This window comes from Prionailurus viverrinus, chromosome C2, assembly GCF_022837055.1.
Source record: "Prionailurus viverrinus isolate Anna chromosome C2, UM_Priviv_1.0, whole genome shotgun sequence".
NCBI lineage: Eukaryota > Metazoa > Chordata > Mammalia > Carnivora > Felidae > Prionailurus > Prionailurus viverrinus.
This window is the reverse complement of record NC_062569.1, coordinates 48242860-48251991: the sequence shown is the minus strand read 5'-3', so window position 1 is coordinate 48251991 and position 9132 is coordinate 48242860. Positions and strand designations below refer to the sequence as shown.

Sequence of the window (9132 nt, the reverse complement as noted above, 5' to 3'; positions counted from 1 at the left end):
TGGTGAGACTAATGTCAGTCTCTAATTGCTGTAGGTCTGAAACATTAAAAGAATCATCATCTACCATGTGAATGCATATATGGGCATGAAAGCACTACATGTAGAAGTGTCACAACAGTGCTGTTCTCAGCCCTGAACTGCTTGTCCGATGTCTTCATGGGGAGACATCTAAATCTTAACATAGATAATTTGAAGGTTTTTGATAGTATTATTAATTGCTAATGTCAATTTTATCATATTGTCTTGATAGATATTTCTTTTCTTTTTAATGTTTATTCATTTTTGAGAGAGAGAGAGAGAGAGAGAGAGAGAGAGAGAGAGAGAGAGAGAGAGAATCTGAAGCAGGCTCCAGGCTCTGAGGTGTCAGCACAGAGCCCCACATGGGGCTCGAACTCATAGACCATGAGATCATGACCCCAGCAGAAGTTGGATGCTTAACCAACTGAGCCACCCAGGTGTTGCTCTTGATAGATATTTCTAATATTTATTTTTTATGTGAGTATAGTTGCCACATTGTTTGATGCATAGGCTAATGACTGCTACATGATTATGTCTTGTATCATAACATATTGTCTCTCTGTCCTAGTTATTTTTTTATCCTTATATTTCATCTTGACTAATATATGCCACTCCTGATTCTTTATTCAAATTTCTTAGCATCTCTTTGATCATCCCTATATTTTCTAACTCTGTTTATCACATTAAGTGTGTTTGTTGTACATAACAGATCTGTTTTTTTTTTAAACCAAATTTGACATCTTGTCTTTCCATAAGAGACTTGAATTAATTTGTGTTTAGGGTATAAAGTAGTATACTTGATGTTACTCCTTTAATGTTTCTTGGTAATGTTATTTATTTTAATTTGTTTTTTTCTTTATACTTTTCCATTTATTTATTTATTTTTAATTTTTAATATTTACTGTTTATTTTTGAGAGACACAGAGAGACAGAGCACAAGTGAGGGAGGGGCAGAAAGAGAAGAAGACATAGAATTGAAGCAGGCTCCAGGCTCTGAGCTGTCAGCACAGAGCCCGATGCAGGGCTCGAACCCATGAACTGTGAGATCATGATGTGAGCCAAAGGAAGACACTTAACTGACTGAACCACCCAGGCACCCCAAATACTTTTCCTTTTAGAAGTGAGTTCTTTTTTAAATTTTTGCAATACTTCACAAATATGAACCAGCCATGTAAAGGGGTCATGCTAATCTTTGCATTATTCCAATTTTGATATAGAAACTACAAGAGGTTGCATGGGTCAAGTGTGTTTTAGTTCCCTTTTGAGAAACTAAATTCTTGATCTCTCTTTCCAGAGCTTCTAGAATGATCTCTCTTTCCTGATCTTCTCCTTAAGCCAGATCCTGAGAGGCAGCTGTCGTTGCTATTTTTTCTCATAGCCACTTCTAGTCTTTCAGTAAGTCCTGTTCTTTGTGTCTAAAATACCTGGCCACTTCTCCACGTTATCATAGTTACGCCTCCAGTCCAAGCAACTGTCACTTTTCCTTTATTTAAAAAAAAAATTTAACGTTTATTTATTTTTGAGAGAGACAGAGTGTGAGCAGGGGAGGGGCAGAGAGAGAGGGAGACACAGAATCCGAAGCAGGCTTCAGGCTCTGAGCTGTCAGCACAGAGCCCGTTGTGGGGCTTGAACTCATGGACCGCAAGATCATGACCTGAGCCAAAGTTGGGTGCTTAACTGACTGAGCCACCCAGGCGCCCCATCACTTTTCCTTTAGATAACTGCAGTAATTTCAATGGATTTCTCTATTCCCAATAAGGAAGAATATGTAACATTTGCACAATTCTTGTGAGAAATTCATCTTTGTATTTATCTTGTTTCTCACCAAAACATTTTCTATATAACCTTTAAAAAAAACACATAAATCCTGATCATTTTGTCTATCTTGCCCAAAGTCCTTCAATAACTTCCCATTCCCTATGGGATAAAATGTCAGATCCTTAGAATGACTTGATATGAATTTATATGATCTGACCCCCAGGTTTATTCTTTAACCTTATGTCATATATACATACTTTTTTTACTCAAAATGTTTCAGACACACTGGCGTTCCCCCTGCTTCTTAAGGGTACCAAATCCCATTCATACTTCCCTATTTAGGAACCTCTGGTGCCCTGTTCCAGGGCTAAGAATAATCTATTCCCCTATGTTTGTATCACCTTTTACTTCTTGTTGGTCAGATGTCTTCTTCAACATTTCCATGTCAAAAGAACGTTATTTAACTTGTTATTCAGTCAACAGCAAGGGCTGTACTTAATTACAGTTTATAATTAAGTCTGTCTTTGGGGCATATGGATAGCTTAGTCAGTTAAGCGTCTGACTCTTGATTTTGGCTCAGGTCATGATCTCACGGTTCGTGAGTTTGGGCCCTGTGTTGGGCTCTGTGCTGACAGTGCAGAGCCTGCTTGGGATTCTGTCCCTTCCTCTCTTTCTGCCCCTCCCCCACTTGTTCTCTCTTTCCCACAATAAATAAAAATTAAAAAAACAATAACAACAAAACCCAATTAAATCTGTCTTTGTGTGCTTACTTGTGTATTCTGTCTGTTGTCTTTCTCATGAGTCTATATATATGTCATGGTAATAGAGACCATTCTGTCTGGTTCATTGATATACTCAGTCCCCAGTACCCCAGTACTTAGCACAGTTTCAGACACATCAGATAGTGCCCAGTAAATATTTATTGAATGATTAAACACATGATTGAATACATCTATAGTGTCAGTAAAATCCCAATTATGCCATAAGTGTATATTTAGACTCCCAAATTAACAAGAGCTGTGCAGTACAAGAATTCTGATTAATTAATGATTAGCTCAAGCAAATACAGTTAGGAAAGCCTTTTTTAGAACAGCAAACTTATATTTCCTAGGCATTAGTGTTTATAGGACCCAAACTCTGAAAATTTTGGTAGGTTCTGAATTTGGAAGCCTCTCTTTTCTGTTCCTACTTATGAATACTTATTATATACAATAACAGTGACTTAAACTACTGAAAGTATCTTGTAACATGTTTTAATCTGATCAATAATGATACGTTTATGAATACTGGTGGTTCTTATGTAGGTTTTTTTTTTTTTTGAGAGAGAGAGAGAGATCACACACAAGCAGGGGAGGGGCAGAGGGAAAAAGAGAGAATCTTAAGTAGGCTCCAAGCTGTCAGTGTAGAGCCCAATGTGGGACTCCATCTCACAACTATGAGATCATGACCTGAGCCAAAATCGAGAGTTAGATGTTTGACTGAGCCACCCAGGAGTCCCTGGTTCCTATCTGAAAAAAAAATATATATATAAAGTAATTCCTCTTCTAAGCACTCATTGCCTGGTGTCTCTGTGCTATGGACAGAGCTCTGACACCTTTGGAAGATCTTGAAAGAGAAAGATGACAGATGAGAAATGTCAGGTCTTCCTACCACCGAGGACTCACGAGGGGCATGATGGATTTTTTGCAACCAGCCTTCAACCTATGAATGGAAAGTTGGTAGAACTTGTTAGCTCTTGCTTCCGTCTTGGTTCTCCTTTTACCACGGAGGCAAACTGGAGGAAGTAGCCTGAGACTCTGGGCTCATTTTCCTCCCCTGGGTTCAAGTTGGAGAAAACAATGCTAATTACATTTCTAACAGCAGCAAATAAATTTGAAAGTAAAGCTCTAAAAAAAAATATGTATGTATACATATACATACATATAAAATTATGCCAGTAGCCTAAACTTTACTTTTTTTTTTCTAGAAGAAAATGCACTATGTGTTTAAAACTTTGTTTTATTTTTTGCTGCTTTTTAGAAAATATATTTATAAAACTGGTACATTCTGGAATGTCTTTCTTTAGAAACAGGACTAAAAGAAAAAAAAATCCAATTCCAAACAATGATTAATGGATGAGGGTAAGAACCATAGTCTTGCCAGAAAAAAAGAAAAAAGAAAAAGTCTGACAGCTAAAATTTAGGATTGTGTCTGAAATCCCATTCAGGAGGAAACAGTAAAATATAAAGTTTAAAAAGAAGACACCAAAGAATGAGGTCAAGGTCAAAGTAAAGCATTCTATGTGACTTTAAAAAGTAGAACTTTAAAAAGTACAATAGCCTATTATGTAGTTTAATCTAAAAAAAAATGAAATGCCTCTATAAGACATCAATTGGAACTTAACATTTTCCTATTGTATGCTTCTCACTGATGGCACTTTGCAGAGATACCCAGCTACTTTCATTAATGTTTTTTTTTTGTGTTTTTTTTTTTTACCATATTGGTTTCATCATTAGAGTACAATAACATTTTCTTCCTCAATTGAAAAAGCAAATTTGTGACTGCAACATTTACTATTGGGAAAGACTATCTTAAAAGTTTTGGTTCTTTCATTTTTTTTACTCTTTTAGAAAAAAAGAATATTACCTAGATCCATTGCCTTTAGAAGCAGTTGACTTCACAGCTAATAGAGTAGAGAACGGTGAGAAACACATAACAAGATAAGAGATGACAGAAAATTTTGGCTAGCTAACCCATGTCCAGTGCTCTTCCATTGCCTGCCAAGAAAACAGAAGATGGAGAAGTTAAATGCTTAATAGCCTAGTAACCCTTATAACTAGAGGGTGGCTACATGCCATAGCTTTCTTTAACTACTAAAACATAACTGGAAGTCTCCTGGGGGGATTTGGGGAAGGAGTATATATATTTTCTGCTGACAAAAATATTAGTTACACCCTTGGCAGTATCCTGACTCCACCTTTTCTGCCAGAAATGTGAATGTGTAGCCCGGTACTAAGGAAGCCTTTCTGAAGTCCTGCGGAAACGCAGAGGTGCTGCCTTCATGTTGCTGAGCCACTGAATAAATGTCAGCAGCTGCCCAACTCCAGACCTCTTGTTAGGTGAAAATACATTTCATTTCTTAAACCTTTGTTTGCTTTCACATGGAACCAAAAGCATTCCTAGCTTTACATGAGAAGGGAACTGAAACAAGTCCTTTAATAGACAGTGGATTTCAACATTCAGATACATATTCAACTATGTGATTATTGATCCCTTACCATTCAGCGTGTTCCTTAAGTTTTAGTGTAGTTTTGAATTTTAATATTTGTGCATGTATAAATACTACAAACCTGTAAATAAGAAAACCTGAAAAAGTTCATTACTTTTCTACACTTTTTTGATTTTGTATTTTGAATAAGTATATTTATATAATTTTACATTATAAATAATGTATATTTTGAATAGTATTTTTAAATTTAATTAAAATTCATAATTTTAATGAAAACCAATGAATAATTTTATTAATAAAATAAATGAATGGTTTGTTTAATTAATTAATTTTCAGGCAGTTTTTGCCACCTTTATTCAGAAAGACTAAATCAATAAACTAAAATGAAGTCTGTTGCTCAAAAGTCTGAGAAATAAATAAGTATACATGAAATTGAAATGTAATTAAACTTTCACATGAGGCTTGTTGTAAGTATCATTTACACTTCTGAAGTTACTTTTTAAATTTTTTCAAATGTTTATTTATTTTTGAGAGAGCGAGAGAACACAAGTGGGGCAGGGGCAGAGAGAAGGGGGCAGAGGAAACAAGGCAGGCTCTGTGCTGACAGCAGCGGGCCCAAGGTGAGACTCAAACTCACAAACTGCGATGTGAGATCATGACCTGAGCTGAAGTCGGACGCTCAACCGACTGAGCCACCCAGGCACCCCTACACTTCTGAAGTTATTATAATAAAGATTAAATTGCACTATGACTTTTAAGAGGCCCTGTATAAGTATCAGTAAGCACTGGGATAAAAAGGAAATATGGCATGGTTCTTAAATTCAAGAAGCTCACAATGTGAGAGCTTCTCCATCCTGACTGCACACTAAATTATAGCAGAGATTAAAACAACACCAGTCACCACCACAGTTTCCAGCCTGCATCCCCAGGATTATGGTTTCATTGGTCTGGGGTGGATCCAGGCATCAGCATTGTGTACTCCCTTCTGATTGTAATGTCCAGTCAGAGTCGAGAACCCCTCATCTAGTGGGGAAGTGTTCATATTCATTTCCAAGTAAAGCTAGGCAAAAAAGCTTTTTCCAAGGAGGGCTAATTTATGAAGTAAAATAGAATAGAATGTGTTTGACAAACCTAATCAACATAGGAGGTAGCAGGCATCGTTAATACTCAGGATTTCAAAATGGCAATTAAGTATTATGAATGGAATGTCTATAATGCTCTTGCTCATGATTTTTTCTGGGTAAACAATGGGTAGCCTTTAATTATATTTCATTTATTTGAGATTTTTTCCCATGTTGCATTGTATACTTGAAAAAGGAAAATGAGGGCATAAGTGAAAAGATTTTCTGTATTTAGTCTTCCTTTTCAAGTCATTTAGAAATTAATAATAGATATACAGTGGTGATGATAATAAACAGGTATGTGAATATTTTGGTTATTTTATGTGAAGAGAATTGTTCTTGTAACAGATATTGGTTGAGCACCTGCTTCATGCCAAGTATCTTTCTAGATACTGGGAGCACACAGAGCAACACAGATGATACCCTTTGGTTCGAGGTCTACCATCTAATGGGGTAATTCTGTTTTGTCAGAATGTTTTGCTTAGAAATGCATACTTTCTCTATGAAGCATATTTTTATAAGAAGTTCTTTTGGAATTTTTTTTTTTAATGAAATTTATTGACAAATTGGTTTCCATACAACACCCAGTGCTCATCCCAAAAGGTGCCCTCCTCAATACCCATCACCCACCCTCTCCTCCCTCCCACCCCCCATCAACCCTCAGTTTGTTCTCAGTTTTTAACAGTCTCTTATGCTTTGGCTCTCTCCCATTCTAACCTCTTTTTTTTTTTTTTTCCTTCCCCTCCCCCATGGGTTCCTGTTAAGTTTCTCAGGATCCACATAAGAGTGAAACCATATGGTATCTGTCTTTCTCTGTATGGCTTATTTCACTTAGCATCACACTCTCCAGTTCCATCCACGTTGCTACAAAAGGCCATATTTCATTTTTTATCATTGCCACGTAATATTCCATTGTGTATATAAACCACAATTTCTTTATCCATTCATCAGTTGATGGACATTTAGGCTCTTTCCATAATTTGGCTATTGTTGAGAGTGCTGCTATGAACATTGGGGTACAAGTGGCCCTATGCATCAGTGCTCCTGTATCCCTTGGATAAATTCCTAGCAGTGCTATTGCTGGGTCATAGGGTAGGTCTATTTTTAATTTTCTGAGGAACCTCCACACTGCTTTCCAGAGCGGCTGCACCAATTTGCATTCCCACCAACAGTGCAAGAGGGTTCCCGTTTCTCCACATCCTCTCCAGCATCTATAGTCTCCTGATTTGTTCATTTTGGCCACTCTGACTGGCGTGAGGTGATACCTGAGTGTGGTTTTGATTTGTATTTCCCTGATAAGGAGCGACGCTGAACATCTTTTCATGTGCCTGTTGGCCATCCGGATGTCTTCTTTAGAGAAGTGTCTATTCATGTTTTCTGCCCATTTCTTCACTGGGTTATTTGTTTTTTGGGTGTGGAGTTTGGTGAGCTCTTTATAGATTTTGGATACTAGCCCTTTGTCCGATATGTCATTTGCGAATATCTTTTCCCATTCCGTTGGTTGCCTTTTAGTTTTGTTGGTTGTTTCCTTTGCTGTGCAGAAGCTTTTTATCTTCATAAGGTCCCAGTAATTCACTTTTGCTTTTAATTCCCTTGCCTTTGGGGATGTGTCGAGTAAGAGATTGCTACGGCTGAGGTCAGAGAGGTCTTTTCCTGCTTTCTCCTCTAAGGTTTTGATGGTTTCCTGTCTCACATTTAGGTCCTTTATCCATTTTGAGTTTATTTTTGTGAATGGTGTGAGAAAGTGGTCTAGTTTCAACCTTCTGCATGTTGCTGTCCAGTTCTCCCAGCACCATTTGTTAAAGAGGCTGTCTTTTTTCCATTGGATGTTCTTTCCTGCTTTGTCAAAGATGAGTTGGCCATACGTTTGTGGGTCTAGTTCTGGGGTTTCTATTCTATTCCATTGGTCTATGTGTCTGTTTTGGTGCCAATATCATGCTGTCTTGATGATGACAGCTTTGTAGTAGAGGCTAAAGTCTGGGATTATGATGCCTCCTGCTTTGGTCTTCTTCTTCAAAATTCCTTTGGCTATTCGGGGCCTTTTGTGGTTCCATATGAATTTTAGGATTGCTTGTTCTAGTTTCGAGAAGAATGCTGGTGCAATTTTGATTGGGATTGCATTGAATGTGTAGATAGCTTTGGGTAGTATTGACATTTTGACAATATTTATTTTTCCAATCCATGAGCAGGGAATGTCTTTCCATTTCTTTAAATCTTCTTCAATTTCCTTCATAAGCTTTCTATAGTTTTTAGCATACAGATCCTTTACATCTTTGGTTAGATTTATTCCTAGGTATTTTATGCTTCTTGGTGCAATTCTGAATGGGATCAGTTTCTTTATTTGTCTTTCTGTTGCTTCATTGTTAGTGTATAAGAATGCAACTGATTTCTGTACATTGATTTTGTATCCTGCAACTTTGCTGAATTCCTGTATCAGTTCTAGCAGACTTTTGGTGGAGTCTATTGGATTTTCCATGTATAATATCATGTCATCTGCAAAAAGCGAAAGCTTGACTTCATCTTTGCCAATTTTGATGCCTTTGATTTCCTTTTGTTGTCTGATTGCTGATGCTAGAACTCCCAACACTATGTTAAACAGCAGCGGTGAGAGTGGGCATCCTTGTCGTGTTCCTGATCTCAGGGAAAAAGCTCTCAGTTTTTCCCCGTTGAGGATGATGTTAGCTGTGGGCTTTTCATAAATGGCTTTTATGATCTTTAAGTATGTTCCTTCTATCCCGACTTTCTCAAGGGTTTTTATTAAGAAAGGGTGCTGGATTTTGTCGAAGGCCTTTTCTGCATCGATTGACAGGATCATATGGTTCTTCTCTTTTTTTTTGTTAATGTGATGTATCACGTTGATTGATTTGCGAATGTTGAACCAGCCCTGCATCCCAGGAATGAATCCCACTTGATCATGGTGAATAATTCTTTTTATATGCCGTTGAATTCGATTTGCTAGTACCTTATTGAGAATTTTTGCATCCATATTCATCAGGGATATTGGCCTGTAGTTCTCTTTTTTGACTG

At 37.2% G+C, this 9132-nt stretch overlaps 1 pseudogene; it reads right to left on the bottom strand.

Moving 5' to 3' along the window:
* Positions 1 to 1152: 1152 nt before the first annotated feature.
* LOC125175861 (uncharacterized) lies at positions 1153 to 1250 on the bottom strand (annotated as a pseudogene).
* Between the last annotated feature and the right edge of the window lie 7882 nt (positions 1251 to 9132).